At 44.3% G+C, this 22420-nt stretch overlaps 1 long non-coding RNA gene and 1 pseudogene across 1 annotated transcript in view; one reads left to right on the forward strand and one right to left on the reverse strand.

The window, feature by feature from the left end:
• Positions 1-22420, forward strand: part of LOC134484080 (uncharacterized) — a 33416-nt gene that overhangs the window by 1828 nt on the left and 9168 nt on the right. The gene's annotated exons all lie outside the window — the stretch shown is intronic.
• Snrpd2-ps2 (small nuclear ribonucleoprotein D2 polypeptide, pseudogene 2) lies at positions 831-21119 on the reverse strand (annotated as a pseudogene).

A 22420-nucleotide genomic window follows, 5' to 3' on the forward strand; every position in this document is an offset into this window, starting at 1 on the left:
GGATGGACCCCAACATATGAGACACCTGCACCGATATAAGAAACTATTTGGAATAAGACTTCCATTTTGAGTGTGGTGGAGTAAAGTTCAAGTTCCCAAGACTTCCCTGGGAACTAACATCCTGGTTGGCAAGTTAAGACATGAATGTTAGACAAGGCAACAAGACACAGTTGAATACCCCAGCCTATAGGAATAAGGTAAGTGTACAGCAAAGACACATTCCCAAGGAAACCCCCCTGTCTCTAAATCCTGACTGGTAGAATAACTTGGCACAGATGTTTATGGATTTGGGGCTTTCAAACCCTGTGGGATCTTAACTCAGGGTCATGGTTCAGTTCCTGAATCTGGACCATGGCCCTGGTTGATAAAGTCCTGGGTAATAAGCTCAATAAACTATCCCTGCCTGACTGAGGTCAGTGTTTGTGTGGTATGTGAGGCAATTCCTGGACCCCAACATTAGCTATTTTTTAGAAAAAAAATGATAGAACATCTGGAATATACACTAACCGAGTCCAGTAGGGATTAAAAAGAGAGGGGTAAATAAAATTTGTTGATAATTCTGAGCCTCCTTACAGAGTTTCATAATCCTCTTTGGACTTCTCTCTGTGTGTGTTTGAAAGTGTCTGCATCAGAGGCATCTTAAAACAAAACAATACAAACAAAAAATTATCTAATCTGTAAATGACACTTGAGTCACCTATGCCGGCAAAATAGAAATAAAATAATGAGGGAGAGTTCAGAAGGTGTACAGAGAGCGATGAGGCAGAATTGCACCAGTACCACTGCCCAGGCCTTGTTCTACACACTGCCTATATTAAGCTTTGTACTCCTTACATGACCTTTCTGGGCGGCAGCAGCAGCAGCAGCAGCAGCAGCAGCAGCAGCATCCCTTTACAGATGAGAAATTTGAAGCACAGAAAAGTTAAACAAGTTTATGGGCTGAGAATATGGCTCTGTTGTGACAATGCTTGCATAGTATGGGAGGTGGAGGTAAGAAGATCAAAGTTCAAGATCTGCTACATAAGACTAACTCAAAAGAAAAACAAACTACTAAGGGGTTCCAAAAACAAAAGCCAAAACAAAACAACAAAACTCCAAAGCGTTTTGACAGACCTTGGGACTTCCCTTCCAAAGAACACTTTTTTTGTTGTTGTTAACATAACAGGCCTTTTGTTCTTTTGGCATTTTAAAATGATTTTAACATACATTTACTTATTTAGGGATGGTGCTGTAGGTAGGTTGGTCAAAGGACAGCTTGTAGGAATCAGTTTTCATCTTTGCCGTGTGAATTCCAGGGATGGAACTCAGGCTGTCAGACTTGGTGACAAGCACCTTTCCTGACTGAGCCATCTCATCCAGCCTTTTTTGGTGTTTTTAGGACAGGAAAACTATGTAGCTGAAGATAACTATAGATGTCTGCACTTCCAGGTGCTGGGGTTACAGGCCTGCACTGCCACACCTAGTTACATACGGAGTGGAGAACTGAATCCAGGTCTTTATGTATCCTATGAATAACGCCCCTACTGCTTCTTCCTCCTCCTTCTCTTCTTTTTCTTCCCCCTCCTACCCCCCCTTTTCTTCTTTTTTTTTTTTTTTGCAGTGATCTAATCTGAGGATCAAACCTAGAGAATCAAACACATCTGTGAGACAAGTGCTGTACCATTGAGTTCTCTGCTCTTAAACATTCCACAAGTTAGCTATAGAAAGCAGTTGAGGGCTGGAGAGATGGCTCAGCCATTAAAAGGCTAGGCCCACAAGCAAAATTATAAGAGCACAGGTGAAGCCGTATGCCGTACCACATACCTACAGTCACAGCACTCAGAAAAGTGAGGCAGGAGGAATGAGAGTTCCAGAAGCTGAGCTAGTGAGAATTGTCTTGCAAATGGGAGCCTGGGGTTGTAGCTGTGAGTGAGCACTTGCATACTTTATTAAGTGAGCTGTGCCAGAATTCTACACATGTTTGTGTGTTTACACAATGTCAGAGTTACTTAATGATAATAAGTAAGTTATAGGAATCACACTGGCTATAATTCAACAAGTCCTCCCAGTCTCATTTGTTATTCATGACTGTCAGCAATCACAGGTTCATTTATCCCAGTCTCTCACTTGCTGGGTGGCTCTGACTAGCCTGGTACTCACTTTGTCACCTGGTTAGTCCAGTATTCCACTTGGGATTATAGGCCTGAGCCACCCTGCTAGGCATGGCAGGAAGGTTTTTGAGTAACAAAGTGGGCTGTGAGACACAGGTAAGGGAAACTGAGCTCAAACCAGGGAACAATGGCAAAGGTCCTTTACTGTAACAGTTTTCCTGGATGAGGCTTGTGTTGATTGACCGAGTAACAGGTCAGAAACCTGCCATATCTTATTCTTAAGGTGCTTTTCTTAAAAAAAATATAGTCCCAGATAATAGGGTTATATCTCCCCATATCCAGGATTGGTAAACTCCTGTGTCTGGTGTTTCTTATAGGGTTTGACATATTTGCATATGTGATTATTTGTTGGTACAAATACATTATCAGTTTGTATTCATGCCGTGCCAGCAGATAGAGGTTGTTTATTTCTCGAAACAAGATATACAGTCATTTTGCATTGGCGTTCATTCTTAAAATAGAGTTAAGTCACGGCTAAGCACAGCCTGGAAGCTGCAGTTAGTTCTGCCCAACATAGAGGAACCCAGACCAGGTCCAATCTACTTTCCTTTCTAGCATATGTGAAGTCCTAGGTTCAATCCCCAGCACTACAAAAGAATAATTTTTAAAAGAATTAGTATTCTCGGGGCTGGGGATTTAGCTCAGTGGTAGAGCGCTTACCTAGGAAGCTCAAGGCCCTGGGTTCGGTCCCCAGCTCCGAAAAAAAAGAACCAAAAAAAAAAAAAAAAGAATTAGTATTCTCTCTGCTTCCTGTCTGATACAAGATGAGACCTCCTTCTGCCACACACTGCCACCTCCATGATGTTTTGCCCAAGCAAGTGAGGACAAACTCCAGTGACATAAGCAAGAAAGAGTAATCCTACCCTGAAGAAAAAGGAAGAGGTGGTTGTGGTGGTGAAGAAAAGGATTCATTTACCCTTTACAAATGCATTTATTCAACAATTTTGTGTTGATCCTTTACCAGGAAGGCAAGCAGGGTCCTAAGTGCTGGGGTAAAGTGTCAGGCCAGACAGTTCATTGCTTTCAGAGGGTTTATGAAGGAGGTGGACTTGTAAAGATAGCCACACAAACATGTGGGCACTGACTGGCTTGATGAAAGTTCAGAAGCAGAACTAGAAGTAGTTATGACAGCATGTTAGGAAGTACCTGGTCCAGAGAGAAGCCACAGAAACAGAAGGAAGAGCCCCTTCAGGGAACAGGGTGATGGAAGACCCTGAGGTTGGACGAGGACTTGGTATATATACATAAAACTGAAAAGGCCAAGGTAGCTGCAACAGAGACCAGAACGCTATGGTCAGAAGGCTCTTTTTGAGTCCAATTTGGTGGTATAGGTGAGGGAATGGCTCCGTAGAAAGAAGGAAGTGATCATATGCTGGGTCGGTGGCAGAATCGTGACTCCAACCTGGATTTCTAGCCTGTCTAAATAAGCTCTTTCCATGCTTATTTATGAAAATAATAAGAATAAATAAGAATAGTCCATGCTTCCCTATTTATGAAAAGGCAAAAGGCAAAGTAGGTGCTAGCAAAATACTGCTCTTGAGGACTAAGAACAAGAGAAGGTTTTTATTTTGTTTTGAGACAGTCTCATTGTATAGTCCTGGCTGGCCTAGAATTCACTATTTAGACTAGACTGGCCTTGAATGCACAGAAATCTGCCTGGCTTTTGGAGTGCTTACGGTTAAAGGCATATACCATCAAAGGCAGCACGAGAGAAAAGTTTTTAGAGCTAGGTATAAGAATCAAATGAAGCCTTCATGAGCAAGGAAGGGAGTGAGTTTGGGAAAACAAAACAGAAAATGATGGGGGACCAGAAAGATGCCTTAGAAGGTTGCAGGTCCTTGCTTCTCTTCTTAGGACCCAAGTTAGTTTCCCAGCACCTACTTTGGGCTGCTCACAACTCCCTGTAACTCCAGCTTCAGGCGATCCATCACCCTCTTCTGGCCTCTATGGGCACCTGCACTGATGTGCACTAACCAATACAGATGCATATATCTACCCCTGACAAAATAAAATCGTTTAAAATTAAAAAAAACGATTATTTTAAAACTTAGGAATTTAAACTCTGCTTCCACATAATCACTTAGCCTTCCATGTTTCCAGTGCCTGTTCTTGTAAAGTAGATGGGAGGACGCTTCTTGTTGCTGCAGTTTGTTTTTTTTTTTTTTTTTTTTTTTTTGAGACAAGATTTCCCAGCCGCGGCTCCAGCTGGGAACTCCCTGTGTAGACCAAGTTGGCCTACAAACTCACAAAGATCTGTCTGTCTCTTCTGGGATTAAAGGTCTGCTCCACAAGAGGGTTCTTCGGGAGGGTGGAGGAAAAGGCTGGAATGAGAAGAGCCACAGCCGGAAGTCAGTTCTGACGCTGCCAGCAGGGGGAGCCATAAACTGAATTTCCGAAGAATGGGAGTGAGTTTGGCCCCTTGGCCCCCTGGGTAAATTCTTCTGAAACAGCCAAGATAACAGGAATGAGGATAGAAGAGGAAAGTAAGGATTTCCTGCAGGATCTTTGCAAAATCTTTGCTATGCTGCCCAATCTTTGTTGTCATCCTGACTACATCTGAAGTCAACTAAAATCCAAGCAGCTGGGCATGCATGCGGGTGAGGGATTTTCTTGACTGGATAATTTGAAGTGGCAGGAGGACCAACCCTAAATCTGGGTCATACCTTCTGGTGGCAACCCACATAAAAGGATACGAAAGCAGGAAGCTTCTACTATTTTTTGTCTGCTTAAATTCATTTTTAAAGATTTATTTATTTATGCTTATGAGTGCTTTGTCTGTATGTTTGCCTGCATGCCAGAAGACAGCATTGGGTCCCATTATAGATGGCTGTAAGCCACCATGTGATTGCTGAGAATTGAACTTGGGACTTCTGGAAGAGCACTCAGTGTTCTTAACTGTTGGGTCATCTCTCCAGTCCTCCACTCGTTCTTACTGGCAAGTTTATCTCTCCTATATCCTGATGCTGAGGCATTGCTGGTATTATAATCTACTTCTTTAGGATTTCCTGGGACTCCAGTACCAGATGGGGACTATTGAGACATTCAGCCTCATGGACTAAACAACTACCAGAATCTTTTCTGTCAGGAGCTAGGGATCGTTGGACACTAGTGCCACATAACCTGTAATCCACTGTAATGAAGTGTGTGTGTGTGTGTGTGTGTGTGTGTGTGTGTGTGTGTGTGTACACTCTATCAGTTTTGTTCCTTCAGAGAACCCTGGCTAATACAAGTGCCAAAGGGTAAGGACTCCTTAGAATAGTTTCCGTACCTGAAGCATGGCCTCCTCCACTCTGGGCTCCTCACCCACTCTCAAGACCTCACAACTCTCACCTATAGGCTCATCTTTTTCTGACTTTCATACCATGATGGCAAATTGGCTATAGGATTTGTCACCCCAGAAGCTCAAAGTCAGCATGACACTAAATTCATCTCACACCTTCCCCTTGATAATCTCCCTCATTAGTCCTCGTCTCTATGAATAGCACTACCAGCACCTCAGTTGTCCAAGGGCTGCAAGAGTGCCTCAGTGTTTGCTAGGGATTTACCTAACAAGAGGTTCTGGGTTCAATTCCCAGCACAGGGAAGGAAAGAAGAGGGGGTAAAAGAGGTTGGAGAGGTATCCGAAGTCATCTTGGCCACCCTGAAGCCCACAGTCACCCTGGCTCTACCTCCCAAGGGCTGGGATTACAGGGCGTGCTACAAGGTGTCCAGTTAAAGTGGTTTCAGGGTTTATTTTTCAGTACTGGGGAATCAAAGCACAGGTCTTCTGCCTGCTAAGCAAGTACTCAACTACTAAGATAAGTTTGTGAGACAGGATCTCACTATGTAGTTCACATATGTGTGTGGGTGTGTTTGTTACTGGAAAGGGAGCCCAGGATATTACACATGCTAGGCAAGCCCTCTACCAGTGAGCTGCACCCCAAGCTTTCACTGCAGCTGCACACTGATTTGTGTTACAGTTTCTATTTGTACTTTTCCCCTACTGTCTGATGGCCAGAAACTTACAGGGATCGAATCATGCCCTTATTTCAGCTTCCAAGCCTTCAAGATCAGGTCCTACCTTCTCATCATGACTTAAAAGCTTCCAACAACCTCTCCTACCTCATGTCTTACCCCTTCCCACCCACGCTCTGTTCAAGGTGAGCATCTGTAGCTACTTGGCTTTCCTCTGGGCCTCCTTATACTGTTTCCTCTTCCTGGACTCTTCCTTGTTTCCTCGGGTCTCCTTTCCAAGAACTGCCCCTCATCCTTCCCAAGAATCATCCCCTGTGACCACCACATCCTGTTTTTATTTTATTCCATGGATTGATTCCATGGAACATAGCAGCTTAGTAACTTATATCCCCACACCCACCGCCCATGAAGACTTGAAGACTTAGCTGTTTTTTTTTTTTAAAGATTTAATATATATCTGGAAGAGCAGTCAGTGCACTTAACCACTAAGCCATCTCTTCAGCCCTAGCTGTTCTTTTGAAAGAGTTGGCCAAGGACAGAACTTTGTGCATAATAGCATATCAGTGAGCGTGTTAGATGAATGAACAGATGGATGATTTTTTTAAATATCTTACTCCAGAAAGGAAGCAGTGGGCACCATGTTAGGGTCAAAATAAAACCTTGGAGGGGGGGGATTGATACATTCAAAGCCATAATTGGGACCAGACACCAAGGAAGCGGAAAGGGAAGCACATGCCCATTCTAGTCATTCTTCTTGACAGTACTACCCCTGTCTCCCTCTTATACCCAGCTCAGGGTAGCACAGAAGAATAAGTTCCACTCAGGATCTGGACATTCTATTCCCCTCCTAGAATTTATACTGAGACAGAACCGCTCATACTTGGCTGCAAGATGGGTGGCTCCAGCCATTGTCAAGTGTTGGTGGACCCTAGGTTCCCAGAATCCCCTCTTCTTAGCCCATAGACACTCCTGGGAATTCCACAAACTTTCTCTTGGCTTCTATCTCCAATGAAGAATAACCCGTCCTCTGCGTCAGAGTCCGGATCCTCCACATAGACACCTAATTTGATGTTTATTCTTCTTTCCCTTCCTTCACTGGCACTGAACAGAGCCCAGCAGTAAAACATATAAGCTCTCAGGGACAACTGGGGGGAGCTGGGATGAGAGCTAAGCTTTTCTAGAGCCTTTGAAGGCCTTGGCCCCCTGCCTAGATCTGAGTCAGGGACTGTATGTCCTAGAGAACTAGCTTGCTAGCCATCTGCTCTGAGCTTAAAGAGCCTAGGGACCCTTGGGATGTTTTGTTCAAATTCATCAAGGCAGAGTGAGAAAACAGCCAGGAGCTTGGCCAGTCTCGGCCTTTGAAGGTATGGAGAAAAGGCACAGAACTAATACCAGGGTGTGTTTATAGCATGGCAGGTCCCAGAGTGGAATGGACAGCCCCCAGAGCCGTACCTCTCAGCATTCCTTCCACGAACCGGTGTGTTATGAACAGCTGTTTGATGCCAGGCCCTTCCTTTCCCAGTAATCAACAGTGTGTTCTTTACCAGGTGAAGGAATCAGGGTCCAGAGGGTCATACAGCAGTGCCTTGTGTATTCAGTGAGACGGGATACCCAGGTGGCAAGAAAATGAAGATAATACCTTTCAGTGAGCAAACAGCTCGAGGAGATAGATTTGGGACCTATAACAGTAAGGAGCTTCTGGGGCTGATCTTTACTTTGCCAGGAATTCTCAACTCTGGATTTGCAGTAGATTTACTAGAGATCTTTTCTCTTTTCAGACAGGAACTCAGTGTGTAGCCGTGGCTGTTTTAAAATTTGATATGTAGACCAGGATGGCCTGAAGTCAGAGATTGGCCAGTTTTTACTAGAGATCATTTTTAAGGATTTATTTTGATTATATTTAATGAACGTGTGTGTTTGCCAGTGTTCTTGGGGACCAGAGGTGTTGGATTCCTTGGAGCTGGCAGTTGTGCGCTGCCCATCATGGATGTTGAGCATTTTCTGGTCCTCTGCAAGAACACATTCCTAATCACTGAGCTATATCCCCAGCCCCACTAGAGATATTTTTGAGATCTTTTTTTAAAAAAAAGCTTATTAATTTACTATGTAAATAGTATTCTGCCTACATGTAGGCCTACACACCAAAAGAGGGCACCAGATCTCATTCTAGATGGTTGTGAGCCACCATGTGGTTGCTAGGAATTGATCTTAGGACCTCTGGAAGAGCAGTCAGTGCTCTTAACCACATTTATGCTGAGTCTGGTGGTACATGCCTTTAATCACAGCACTAGGGAGTTAGAACTCTATGAGTTTAAGGCCAGCCTGGTCTACATAGCAAGTTCCAGGTCAGACAAGCCTACATAATAAGACCCTCTCTCAATAAAAACAAACAAACAAACAAATGATATAGATAGGTTTTTCCATTATAGCAATAGCAGAAACAAACAACCTCCCAAACAACGATACCATACAAGGGAATACCGTACATAAAAGAATAAACTGCTTGATCGATGCACCGGTTCGGGTGACTATCAGTGGTCCTACACTAAGTGAGATAGGCCAGTCTCTAAATGTTACTCCTGCTTGATCTGGTTTCTGCGAAGCTCAACAACAATCAATATGAATCCCTAGTGGAAAGCAGGATGGAGGTTACCTCTGGCAGGGGTCCACATATTCAGGGACACTAGAGCAATGGAAATGTTTTTTATCAGGATACTGTGTTAAATTGGGTTTACTATTGCTGTGATGAAACCCCATGGCATTGGTAAGAAAGGGTTGATTTGGCTTACATATCCTGAGTCACAGTCCATTAAGGGAAGCCAAGGCAGGAACTCAAACCATGTGGGCACCTGCCCAGAGCTGACAAAGGAGTGCTGCTTACTGGCTTACTCCTCGTCACTCCCTCAGCTTGTTTTCTTATAGAACCTAGGACCTCAGGCCCCTGGGTGACCTCACAATGGACTTGGCCCTTCCACATCAATTACCAATTAGAAAATGCCCCACCAACTTGCTAACAGATTTTAAAAAAGATTTATTTATTTATTTATTTGAGTACACTGTCATTGTCTTCAGACACACCAGAAGAGGGCATCGGACCCTATTGCAGATGGTTGTGAGCCACCATGTGGTTGCTGGGAATTGAACTCAGGACCTCTGGAAGAGCAGACAGTTAGTGTTCTTAACCACCGAGCCATCTCTTCAGCCCGTGCACACAGATATTATGGAGGCATTTTCTCAACTGAATTTCCCTCCTCACAGAGGACTCTAACTTGTGTCAAGTTCACATAAAACGAGGCATGACAGGCACTTAAGACCTGTATATTTATATTGTATCTAAATTATGCCTCATTTTAAAAAAAATGCCACAATCCATCCCTAACTAAATCAAAGTCTCTAGAGGTAGGGCCTGAGGAAAGATACTTTAGACTTTTTCCTAGGGCTAGGATTCTAGTTAGAGAGGTAGAGCACTCATTTAGTACCTGTAAGATAGTGGGTCCAATTCCTACCACTGGAAAATATATGTGTGTCTTAGACTGGTGTGATGGCACGTACCCTTTATTCCAACACACAGGAGGCTGCAGCAAGAAAATTGTGAGTGCAAAGTCATCCTGGGCTACATAGCCTACTTAGAGTTCAGGCACAGACTTGTTGGAGGAAGAACTATTTGGATCGTGCTCTTATTTTCAAAGCCTTCTGGCAAGGCTTTCAGATTTGGAGGGGAAGAAGGGGTTGGAGATGAAAGGGTTATTTTTCAGCTTCTTGAAGGGAACAGAACCGAATTTAATCTTAAAGTCTGGATCTGGCTAAGTGATTAACACAGTCTTACCTATTCACTAGCTGTGATTCTCCTTGACTAGGAGAGCTGCTTTTGAATTATCGCCTTTGAATTATAGTGAGTCATCGCAGGCAATAAAACAGCACCTCTTTGTCAATATTCTCTGCTTCAAATTTGTCACTAATTCGAGCTGGCCTCATCCCCAGCAGATCTGAACAACCGGAAGGCAGAGTGAATAGAATTTGATCAATGCTTCGCCCCTGCAGGATGAGCTTGAGGTTGTCTCTGTGGGCCCTGTCCTTAAAAGGTTTTCCTGTAGGGGTGATTTTTGTACAGAATAGAAGAAAGCTAGCAGGGGCCTTGCTCCTGCTGTGCTAAAATGGCAGGCTATGTGAGGCAGAAAGCTGAGGGGAGCAGAGAAGGCAGCTCCAGGGAAATGATAGTGGAGTTAATCTATCTATTGTAATGCTAGCAGGCCCTTGTTTTGCAGTTTATAAACTATTCTAGACAACGCCTCATTTGTACCCCAAACTGATACCAATAGAGAAACTGGGGCCAGTGAGGTGGCAACAGGGGGCAATGGCCTTCCTGCTTCCGGTGCCCTTGGTCCTGCTGGTGAATTAATCCAGTAGTACCCCAGCTCCTGGCCTGATCTCTCCTCCACTCACTGAGCCCAGGCAGCTGCTATGTCATTTCTCTGGAACATCGGAAATGCCAGGAAGCATGCAAATGAATCCCTGTGAGACATAGCCCTGAGCAAAACAACTTCCAGCTTACCATCAGTAATTGCTACCCCCAGATGATAGCCTGTACCCAGACGTGTGGGAAAGTGAAGATGGGGGAAGAAAGAGGATGGAAAAGAGAAGGGAGCAGGCATACTAGGCAAGTGGCCATGCCAGGGTTGGGGCTTCAAGGAGGGATGACAGGAGAGTGAATCAGACACCGAAGAGGGCTCTGTCCTGTTTGCCTGGAAACTGGAATGTTCTTCTGTACACGTATAGCAAAGCATTTCAGTCATTACATACTTGGGCCCCTTTGATAGTGGGTAATTTGCTTGGTCCTAGAAATGCAAAGCCAGGGGATGTCATTTTCTGTCCACTGAATGATCCATAACCTCTGTCCAGGAGAGTGAGTCTGGAGAAAGATCCAGTCATAATGGCTACCATCCATTTATTCCGTATGTACTTACTTAGTTTGTTTCGGTGTGGAATTTTGTCTTTTAAGAAGGTTCTCCCCAGCCAGGTAGTAATGCTGCAGGCCTTTGATCCCACACTTCGGGTGTGGGGTTGGGGTGGGGTGAGCAGTAGTATCTCTGAATTTAAGGACAGCCTGGTCTACTAAGTGAATTCCAGGATAGCCAGAGCTACACAGAGAAACCCTTTCCCAACAACAAAACAAAACAAAGTTCTCCTCATAGCCCAGAATGGCCTCAAACTTGTGGCTGTCACTGTGCTTCAGTCTTGGGTGCTGGTACTATACAAGGGCAAGCCGCTACACCCATCTTCAATCATTATTTATTAAGCACTTATTATAGGTCAGAGACATAGTGTTAGAGATACAGCAATAAACAAAACACACCAGAATTCCCACCGGCATGAAGCTTACCTTTAAGTGAAGGGGGTAACAAATTGTTCAACTAAAACAGTGTTAGATATATTCATCCAGATTCTCTAGAGACCCAGAGACGATAGGGTGGAAGTATGCACAAAACGCTCTTGCTATAAGGACTCAGCCAAGTAAAATATTTTTATAAAAGAAAGCATTTTTAAAGATATATTTACTTATTATATATAAGTACACTGTTACCTGCCTTCAGATACACCAGATCTTAAAGATTTATTTATATCAGGCTGGAGAGATGGCTCAGAGGTTAAGAGCACTGTCTGCTCTTCCAGAGGTCCTGAGTTCAATTCCCAGCAACCACATGGTGGCTCACAACCATCTATAATCAGGTCTGGTGCCCTCTTCTGGCCTACAGGCATACATGCAGGCAGAAAGCTGTATATTGTATACATAATAAATAAATAAATGAAAAAAGATTTATTTATTTCTATTATATGTGTATGGGTGTTTTGTCTGTATGCTATGTATGTGCCTCGTACCCATAGAAGCTAGAAGGCATCTGGTCCCCTAGAACTGGCATTACAAGTGGTTGTAAGTTGCCATGTGGGTATTTGAAATCAAACCTGGGTCCTTTGCCCAACCTTGCCTGTATGTATGCATGTATGTATATATGTATGTATGCACACACACACACACACACACACACACACACACACACACACACACCCCTCTGGAGACAGAGGTAGGTGGATCTAGTTCTAGGCCAGCATGTGTACAAAATGAGTTCTAGGCCAGCCAGGGTTACAATATTGAGTCAATCTCTCTCTCCCTCTCTTCCTTTCTCTCTCTCCTTCCCTCCCTTTCTGTCTTCCTCTCTCTCTCTCCCTCCATCCTGCCCTCTGTCTCTTTACACACACACACACACACACACACACACACTCTCTCTCTCTCTCTCTCTCTCTCTCTCTCTCTCACACACACACACACACACACACACACACACACACACACACACACGTAAGTTTGTCAGGTGGTAGTGGCATGTGCCTTTAATCTCAGCACTTGGGAGGCAGAGGTAGGCAGATCTCTGAGTTCAAGGCCATCCTGGTCTACAGAGTTCCAGGGCAGCCAGGGCTATACAGAGAAACCCTGTTTTACACTGCCCCCCCCAAAAAAAAACCACTCACAGTTGAAAATGAGAGACATAGAAGGCTTCTGTGACAATCTCACCTCCCCCAAAAGAAACAATCTAGACAAGAAGACATTGAAGAAAACTCTTAAAACTTGTGATAAGGCATCCTGAAATGTAGCTCTTTACAGTTGATGGCTTCTGGCAGGGGCTGGGGTGGGGAAGGACACCATCTTCTTTAAGGGCCTGACACTGGGAGATTGACCATGATGTAGTAAGTATTTAGACAGCACAAATATGACTTGGTTTTTTTCTTCCTTCTTTTCCTTTTGTTTTAGAGGAGTCACAAGTGGGAGGGGCTGGGATGGCTGGCAAGTGAATGTGATCAGGATGCATTATGTGAAATTTCCAAATAAACACTAAAATAGTATATTGGAAGAAAGTTCAGACCCCTCATCTCAACAAAATAAAAGTCATTCTTTCTTACCCAGGCCTTGACTGTACTCAAACCTTCAAAGGACTGAATGGGGGAGGCCTGCTCATATCTGGGAGAGTAATGTGCTTTGTTTACTCTGCTGATTCCAGTAGGGCTTCTTTCTTTTCTTTCTTTCTTTTTTTGCAATGCTGAGGACTGAATCCAGGACCTCAGAACAAGGACCCTGCTTCTGAGTTATACCTCCAGTCTCCCCAGTTCAAGTGTCTTCACAGACACCCAGGAATAATGTCTAAGCAGGTTTCTAGAGCCAGGTAGGGTGGCAAATGCCTGTAATGTCAATTCTTGCAGGTGGTAACAGGGGACTAAGGAGTTTAAGGTCAGCTAAAAGTTAGTCTGTGGCCAAGTTGGACAACAGGAGACCTAGTCCCAAATTCCTTTTGCTGTGCTCCCTGTGGTGTTGTCAAGTTGACAGATAAAATAAGCCATCACAGTTGGTGATAAGGGCAAGAAAATAGACGGTGCTGGTGGGCTGTTGGCTGTGTGCTTATACTGGATAATGGGGGAGGTTTGACTTCATTCAAATGAAGATTTGAAAGGCAGGACTGAACCTAGGTATGACAGCCTGTTCTACAAAGCCAGTTCGGGAACAACCAGGGCTATACAGAGAAAGCCTGTCTTGGGGGAAAAAAAAACATAAAAACCAAACCAAACCAAAACAGAAACAAGAAAGAAAGCAAGCAAGCAGTGAGTGAACGAGGGAGCATGGAGATTTGTAACAGTGCTCCAGGCAGCAGTAATAGGTACAAAGGCCTTGAGGCAAGCGTCTATGTTGTGTTGGACATGCTCAGAACCCAGCCCAGCTGGAGCAGAAGGAACGGTGGAAAAGAGGCAGAAAGGTGGTTAGATGGCCCACCAAAGCTAACAGTAACAGAGTAACAGAGGAATTTATACTACATATGAAATGAAAGCCCTTACAGATTTGAGAGTGGGGCAGTGCAGTTTGGCTTGTGGCTTGTTTTGTTTTACTTTGTTTTGTTATTTTGTTTGTTTTTATTGAGACAGAGATGTATTCTATAGCCCTGACTGACCTGGAACTCACAGAGATCACTTACCTCTGCCTCCTGAGTACTGGGATTAAAGGCCAAGCCATCATGGCTGGCTTTTATTTTTTTAAGATTTGTTTATTTTAGTTATATGTGTTGCTATCTTCAGACACACCAGAAGAGGGCGTCAGATCCAATTACATATGGTTGTGAGCCACCATGTGGTTGCTGGGATTTGAACTCAGGACCTCTTGGTTCTTATCTTGGGCTAAGGGCAGTCAGTGTTCTTAACTGCTGAGCCATCTCTCCAGCCCTGCTTTGTGTTTTAATAGGATGCCTTTGGCTTCTGTGTGATGAATAGACTATAGAGGGAACTAGAGGCAGAGTCTGGTGACGGATCTCAGTTGGCAGAATGCCTATCTATCAAACATATGGCTCTGGGTTCAATCCCTCGCACCACATAAACTGGGCAAGGTGGTACATGCATGAAATCCTAGCACTTGAAAAGTGGAGGAAGGAAGCGGGAGTTTAAAGTAATCCTCTGCTAAGTAGGTAAGCATGTCTTTGAATCCAGTCAGGACTTATGAAACCCCAGCTCCAAACCAGCTCTGTCCCAGGGACAGAGGAGCAGATAGAGCACTATTGCACTAATCCCAGCAAAAAGGTCACCATGGGGTTGATGACAGCAGTGGATTGAGATATGTTTTGAAGGAAGAGCCAACAGTATTTGCTGATGGATTGCTGGAGGAGCCAAAAAATATAAAAGCAGGTATCTTGGCTGAGATAGTGTGCTGTGAAATGGACAATTCAAATTCAAAGGGACACAGTGGACTCAATCCATGTCCTTAGCTGTGAGCCCTTAGCCAAGTTGCTCTGAACCTCTTCATCTGTAAAAACTTGGGTATAGTGTGTGAATGAAAACTTCTGAAAAGAATCTGCATCTGGCTGTGAACAAAAACTCCTGAAAAGAAGCTGTGTCTGTCCAAACCAATTGGCTGATAAGGACTTTAGTACTGTGGAAAGATTGGAATGTTGCAGGGCCAGAGGCTAATACATTATCTTGGGCTAAGTTCTGGGCCTTCTGCGACAGCCATTCCTTGCCTACCCATCCCCACTTTACTAGAACTAACTTGTGACGATAGATAAAAACCTCAGAATCTACTGACCTAGCAGGGACTAGCTTCTACCAATCTAAAAGCTAAGAATGCCATCAGATAATATTTTGAGCCTGTAGAAAGGCTTTCCCCATCTCCCTGTCTCTGCCTCTCTGATGTACCCACCAATGTATTTTATTTTTATTTTTATTTATTTTTCCCCCAAGACCATTTCTCTGTGTAGCCCTGACTATCCTGGAACTCGTTTTGTAGACCAGACTGGCCTCAACTCAGAGATCCCCTTGCTTCTCTCTCCTGAGTGTGTTCTCACCTTGCCCACCAATGTATTTTAAACTTGCCTTGATTTATGACTTTCTCTGTTCTCCAAAACTATAAGATCTCTGCTGCTCCATATTGGAACATGGAATTTGGGGCACCCTAAGTCTGTTCTATCTCCCTGGTCACTACCTCTTATTCCCTTAGAATGAGAGCTGTGGGGTTTTTTGGTTTGGTTTGGTTTGGTTTGGTTTTGGGTTTTATTTATTTATTTATTTTTTTGCATTGATAGTTGTAAGTTTTTTGGGTTTTTTTGTTTTGTTTTGTTTTGTTTTGTTTTGTTTTGAGATGTGATTTGTGTTGCCGAAAGGTTGGCCTCAAAAGGATCCTCCCACCTCAGCCTCTGAATACTGAAACTCAGGTGTGGACTAATGTGCTAGTTTATGAAGAAATGATAAGGTGATTATGGAAAAGGCCAATTCCACAGCTGACACAAACTAGGTGTTTCCGAAGCACTAGCTGCTTTGTTGACCTTCCCTTTTTGAGGAATTGAGAGAAGCGTCACGGTGGAGCTTCATCTTGAGGGACTATGGTGGACACCTGAGGCTTCGTTAGACAGAGAAGACGTGTAAAGGGGACTATCTTTCTCTCGGGTGGCAGGCAGGCAGAGAAGCCTTGAGGAAGACCTTTCTCTGGAGGGGGCTGTGTGAGGACATAGAGTTCCTGGGTGTAAAGAGAGCTTGACACACCCAAAGTGATGCACAAGCAAAGGGGTCCCACTGGGATGCTTGAGGCTTGAACTCCTGCCGCCTCCCCAGCTCTGCTTTGGACTGGGCCTGGCCAGGAAGACCTTTGAAGTCTTCTGAGTTACAGGATGAAGCTAGTTGTAAGTATGCATGCAAGATGCTCATGCTGAGAAGCTGCAGCCTTTTCACTACATAGAATCACTACAAACATCTGGCTTGGCTCCAGACTGGGGGACCTCCCTCCATCAACCATACACATGCTGATTGCAGACATACAGCCCCCAAGGCAGAGACTCTGAGAACATCTTTGAGGTAAGCTTCACACCAGCAACCCCTATTCATTGCCCAAAAGCCAGAGTCCCCCTTATTTAGTACCATTGCCCCGCCCCAGAGTATACATGACTTTCCCCTAGAACTACAAACACCAACCCCTAACCTCAGGGATGTTTGACATCAGACTGCCTGGATTTTTTATCCTGCCTCATCCCTGTTTGTTAGATAAGCTCAGACTTGTCTCTTAACCTCTCTAGGCCCTATTTCCTACCTCTGCAAAGAAGAATGTAAATGACTCCTCCCTCACAAGCCCCGTGCCAAGCTGCAATGGTATCCGACACTAGGGCTTAGGGACTTTGCTGGGTGTGGTGTGCACACTTGCAATCTCAGCACCTAGGAGGCAGAGGCAGGAAAATCACTGCAAGTTTGAGGCCATTCTGGTCTGGATAGTAAGAGCATCTCAGTAACCAAACCAGGACAAGAAAGTGTCACAGATAGACAATCAATCAAGCAAGATTGGTGGCCTGAGTTTGAACCCCAGAACTCACATAAAAGGGAAGGGGAGAACTGACCCCACATGTGTCATGGCATGTGCTCCAACATGCACACATATGCATGCACACAAAATAATAACAAATCATTTTTGTTTGTTGAGACAGACAGGGTTTCTCTGTGTAGCCTTTGCTGTCCTGGAACTCACTCTGTAAACCAGACTAGTCTCAAACTCACAGACATCCTCTTGCCTCAGCCTCTTGATTGCTGGGACTAAAGGTGTGTACCACTGCTTCCAGGCTGCAAATATTTCTAACAACCAACTAAACAACAACAACAACAAAAACAACAACAACAACAAAATGTGCTTTTTACCTTGTCCTTCTACTCCCTCTCCACCGTTAGTACACAACTATCAGATGTGACTCAATGTAAAAACTGAGCAAACTGAAGAAAGAGGAGGTTTAACCAGGTTCAAAGTTTTCTTCTGATGAGTATCTACTTGGATGAAATCTTTAAAAATAGCAGTGATCATATTGTGCTCCAAAGCATTCAAGTTATTTTCTTAGCTTTCCTAATATCCTGAGTGCTTTTACTGAACAATCAGATTGCAGAATGGATTTAGAAGCCATAACTGGCCAAACACATTCTGTTTGGACAGGATCAGTTAACACTCAATATAGTGTGCTGCCTGCTAGGAGAGTAGTCTCCTTGGCTTTATCTTCAGAGCAAACCCTATGCAGTTAGTGCAACTCTCAACTCTTTTTGCAGGTGGGAAAGCCAAAATCAGCAGACGAATGGACTTACTCAGTATTTCAGCTAGTGAACGTTGATGGAGGCTTTGAACACAGGCATCCTTGTTGTAGAGGCTGTAAGCTTGGCTGCTGTGCTTTATGCTCATCCCTCGTTGTCCATGGGGATTTTGGTTCAAAGTTGATGGATGCTCGGTGACAGACTGTGTGCTTAGCATGCACTGGGTCCTGGGTTTAAGTCCCAGTATGAGGTGTCTGCAATGGGAGTGAAAGGAATCAACAATGTGAGAGTAGCTCTCCATAACCCCTCACACCCTTGCCTGTACCGTGAGTCATCTCTAGGGGCTAGAGGTATAGGTTGAGCTAGCCCAAGGAGCACGTGTGAGCCCTTGGACACAGCACTGTCCCTGGACTACTTTTACCTATTCAGTTTTCTGTAAGGTTCTTGAGAACCCTCCAACTTAGGTATACCAGGGGTTCTGGAAGCGGTCCCTCCATGGATAATTAGGAACAACTGTATACCAAAGGCGTCAAGCATATGGCCTCCACAAGAAGACTGCCTGTGTTCAAAGCCTCCACCAACAGACACTAGCTGGAACACTGAGTAAATCAGCTCATCCCACCACCTCCAGATTGCTTAAGCCTAACATAATGTAAATGTGATATAAATAGTTGTCATATGTTTCTTGGGGAATAAAGGGTTTTTTTTTAACGTGTGTATATGCTTAGTAGAGATAGAGTTTTCACAGATTTTTTCCAGTTCAGTTCCACATCAGAAACTACAGAATTTGTAGAACTTGTGGCTGTGAAGGGCCAGCTGTATTGTACCTTTGAATAGTTGGACCAAATCGGTCATATATGTGACAACCTATATTCTAAGGAATCTAGGAGAAATACTGAGGTTGGTCAGATGTGGTGGTAGACACCTTTAATCCCAGCAGAAGCAGGTGGATATCTGAATTCAAGGCAAGCTTGGTCTATATGGTGAGTAGCCCAGGCCAGCCAGGGTTGTATAATGAGGCTCTGTCTCTAAAAAAAAAAAGTATGTGTGTGTGTGTGTGTGTGTGTGTGTGTGTGTGTGTGTGTGTGTTTGTGTGTGCTCGCATTTTATATATTTTGTTTCGTCTCCTCAGGAAGTTTATTACATAACACCAGGTGATACTGCTCCTCAGACTCATATAAGGGCAAGTTTTACACACTTACACACTTACACACACACACTCATTCTTTCCTTGCTGCCCCCTCACTCTCATAGTCCTACACCCCTACACACACACACACACACACACACACACACACACACACACGCGCGCGCGCGCGCGCGCGCGCGCTGGCATTGGTGTTGGGACCTAGCCCTAAGCCTTACTATAAGATATATGTATACTCAATTGACCACATCCTCATGGCCAATGCCATTCTCTGGGGTGGTGTCTTTAGTGAGAAGTTTGAATCGACTTCCAAAGGTCCTTTTAACTGTTTGTTGATGCTGGGATGCAACTCAGTGCCATATACATGCTAGGCAAGTGCTGTATCACTGAGCTGCATGTCTGAAGCCTGGCAGCTTGTCTCTCTTGGCAGTTCCTTTTCACGATGCCTTCCCTCAAGAGATCTCCAGACGTGGCTCTCCCACCATTCTACCTGGAACACCTCCTCCCTTCACTCCTGGGCTAAATTTCTCATTTATTTGTTTAAATTTTTCTTGTTTTGTTTTGTTTTACACAGAGATTTACTATGTAGCCCTGGATGTCCTGGGACTATGTCGATCAGGTTGGCCTCAAATCACGAGCGATCCTCCTGCTTCTGGCTCCTGAGTGGTAAGATTAAAGGCATGCACCACTATGCCTCACTTTATCTGTTTGTGTGTTTCTATTTTGAAGTTTTTGCTTTTTTTGAGACAGGGTCTTTCTTTGTGTAGACCAGACTGGCATCAAACTCACAGAGATTCTCCTGTCTTTGCCTCCAGAGTGCTGGGATTAATGGCATGTACCACCACATCTGGCTCAAAGCAGGAACCTGGAGGCAGGAGCTGATGCAGAGGCCATGGAGAGGTGCTGCTGCTTACTGGCTTGCCTCTCATGGCTTGCTCCATCTGCTTTTTTAAAAAAAAAAAACAACCATTTATTTATTATGTATACATCATACAGCTTTCTGCCTGCATGTATGCCTGTAGGCCAGAAGAGGGCACCAGATCTGATTATAAATGGTTGTGAGCCACCATGTGGTTGCTGGGAATTGAACTCAGGACCTCTGGAAGAGCAGACAGTGCTCTTAACCACTGAGCCATCTCTCCAGCCCTCCATCTGCTTTCTTATAGAACCCAGGACCACCAGTCCAGGGATGACACCACCCACCATGGCCTGAACCTTCCCCATCAATCATGCTTATCTACTTACAGCCTGATCTTATGGAGGCATTTTCTTAATTGAGGTTCCCTCCTCTTAGATGACTTGCATCAAGTTGACCTAAAACTAACCTGCACACAGCCACTTATCTATTTAGTTTTGAGGCAAAGTCTTACTGCATAGCACAGGCTGGCTTCCAACTCCTCATCTTCTGGCCTCACATTCCTGAGTACTGGGATTGTAAGAGTGCCCCATACACCCAGGGATCACTTGTTTCTTTCTTTCTTTCTTTCTTTCTTTCTTTCTTTCTTTCTTTCTTTCTTTCTTTCTTTCTTTCTTTCTTTCTTCTTTTTTTCTTTTTTTCTTTCTTTTTTTTGGAGCTGGGGACCGAACCCAGGGCTTTGCGCTTGCTAGGCAAGCGCTCTTCCACTGAGCTAAATCCCCAACCCTTGTCTATTTCTTTCTTAAACACACACACACACACACACACACACACACACACACACACACACACACAAAGCACAGGGTTTTATTTCTAGCCCATTGGGCAGGGTTCTGCCAGGACCCAGCAGGGCAGGGAGCAGGCTCTCAGAGGGCTGAGGTCTCCACTTTTCTTTTTTTTTTTCTTTTTTTTTTCTTTTTTTTTTTTTTTTTGGAGCTGGGGACCGAACCCAGGGCCTTGCGCTTGCTAGACAAGCGCTCTACCACTGAGCTAAATCCCCAACCCCTCCTCCACTTTTCTCTTGGGTGACAAATGGGTTCCTCAGCACCACAATGACTGAGTCTCCACACAGGAACATCTTGGAGATGTAGTGGTCCTTGTTGACAGGCTTGGACTTCTTCTTGCCCTCGATGCTCTTGGGGACCTCAGTCTACATCTCCTTCACTTTTTCTAGCACCACGTTGCAGTGCCTGTCAAAGGCTTTCACCTGGCCCAGGAGTTCCTTCTTGATGCGACAGTAAATGAGCACTTGTGTGCTGTTTTTGACCAACTGCGTGACCACTGAGAGGGGACCTGTGTTGAATTCCTCCTCCTCCTGCTTCTGCAGCACCTCTAGGGCCATCTCACTCTTGGGTTTATTGAGGAGACTCATGGTGGAGGTTTCACTCACAGATCACTCCTGCCTCCCTCCAAGCGCGTTGCTCTAGCCTCTCCACTTGGCTATTTCTTGAAGCCAGAATGCTAGGAATAGTCCTTCTGTTTCCTTGTCCTCATTCCCCACATCCTGTCAGGTACCAAGTCCTGTTGTGTCGCTCCTTCTCTTCACTTTCAGAATGTGCTTTTCTAGTCCAAGGATACCCTGTCCAAGAGAAAGCCCTCTGTTGTGTCTATGTCTCTGATGTCCTAGTCTCTTCCTCTATTCAGCAACCGGAGAACAAAATTTGGATGTTGAATCTTTGGCTCAAAATCCTTTGATGACTTTATTTAAATCCAGATTCCTGCACTTGTGTGATAGGATGCTGTACCATGAGACAGACTTACAGTATGGGTTCTGGAGTCAATGAAAAACTTGATTCAGATGTCAAGTCAGCCACTTCATAGCAGGGTGACTTTTGGTAGTATCTTACGGTTTCTATTGCTATGATGAAACATCATGACCAAAAGGAAGATGGAGAGGAAAGGGTTTATTCAGCTTACACTTCCACACTTCTGTTCATTACCAAAGTAAGTCAGGACAGGAACTGAAACAGGGCAGAAACTTGTAGGCAGGAGCTGATGCAGAGGCCATGGAGAGATGTTACTTACTGGCTTGCTTCCCCTGGCTTGCTCAGCCTGCTTTCTTTCTTTTTTTTTTATAGAACCCAGAAACACTGGCCCAGGGATGGCATCATCCACAATGGGAGGCTCCTTTCTCTCTGATGACTCTAGTTTGTGTCAAGTTGACACACAAAACTAGCAAATACAAGTAGTGTTTATTTTTTATTTTATGATTTTTCAGGGCTGGAGATTGAACCCCAGGCCTAGAAAATGCTAGGCATATATTCACTCTATCATTGATCTACACCCCAGGAAACATCTTTTTTTTTCATTTGGAGACAGTATCCAGCTCATGAACCCTTCTCTACCATAGCCAAAGAGGTGACTTGAGCCACAGGAACACACAACACATGGCAGCTTTGGCAATTATGGACCTTAATAATATGATTCCAATTATCTCTCATTTTAAAGTTATCAGGGGCCAGATATGATGGCACATGCCTTTGATCCCAGCACTACACTATGGAGGCAGAGAGAGGAGGGTTTACATAGTGAATCCCAGGCCAGCCAAGGCTACATATCTAGACCTTGTCTCAAAAGCAAAAAATAAAACTAAATAAGAAGAGAGGAGAAAGAATAGTTGTGTAAATAAAATTATCAGGACTAGTAAGTCAAACCAGTATTGATTTAATTGAC

Source organism: Rattus norvegicus, chromosome X (assembly GCF_036323735.1).
Source record: "Rattus norvegicus strain BN/NHsdMcwi chromosome X, GRCr8, whole genome shotgun sequence".
Classification (NCBI taxonomy): Eukaryota; Metazoa; Chordata; class Mammalia; order Rodentia; family Muridae; genus Rattus; species Rattus norvegicus.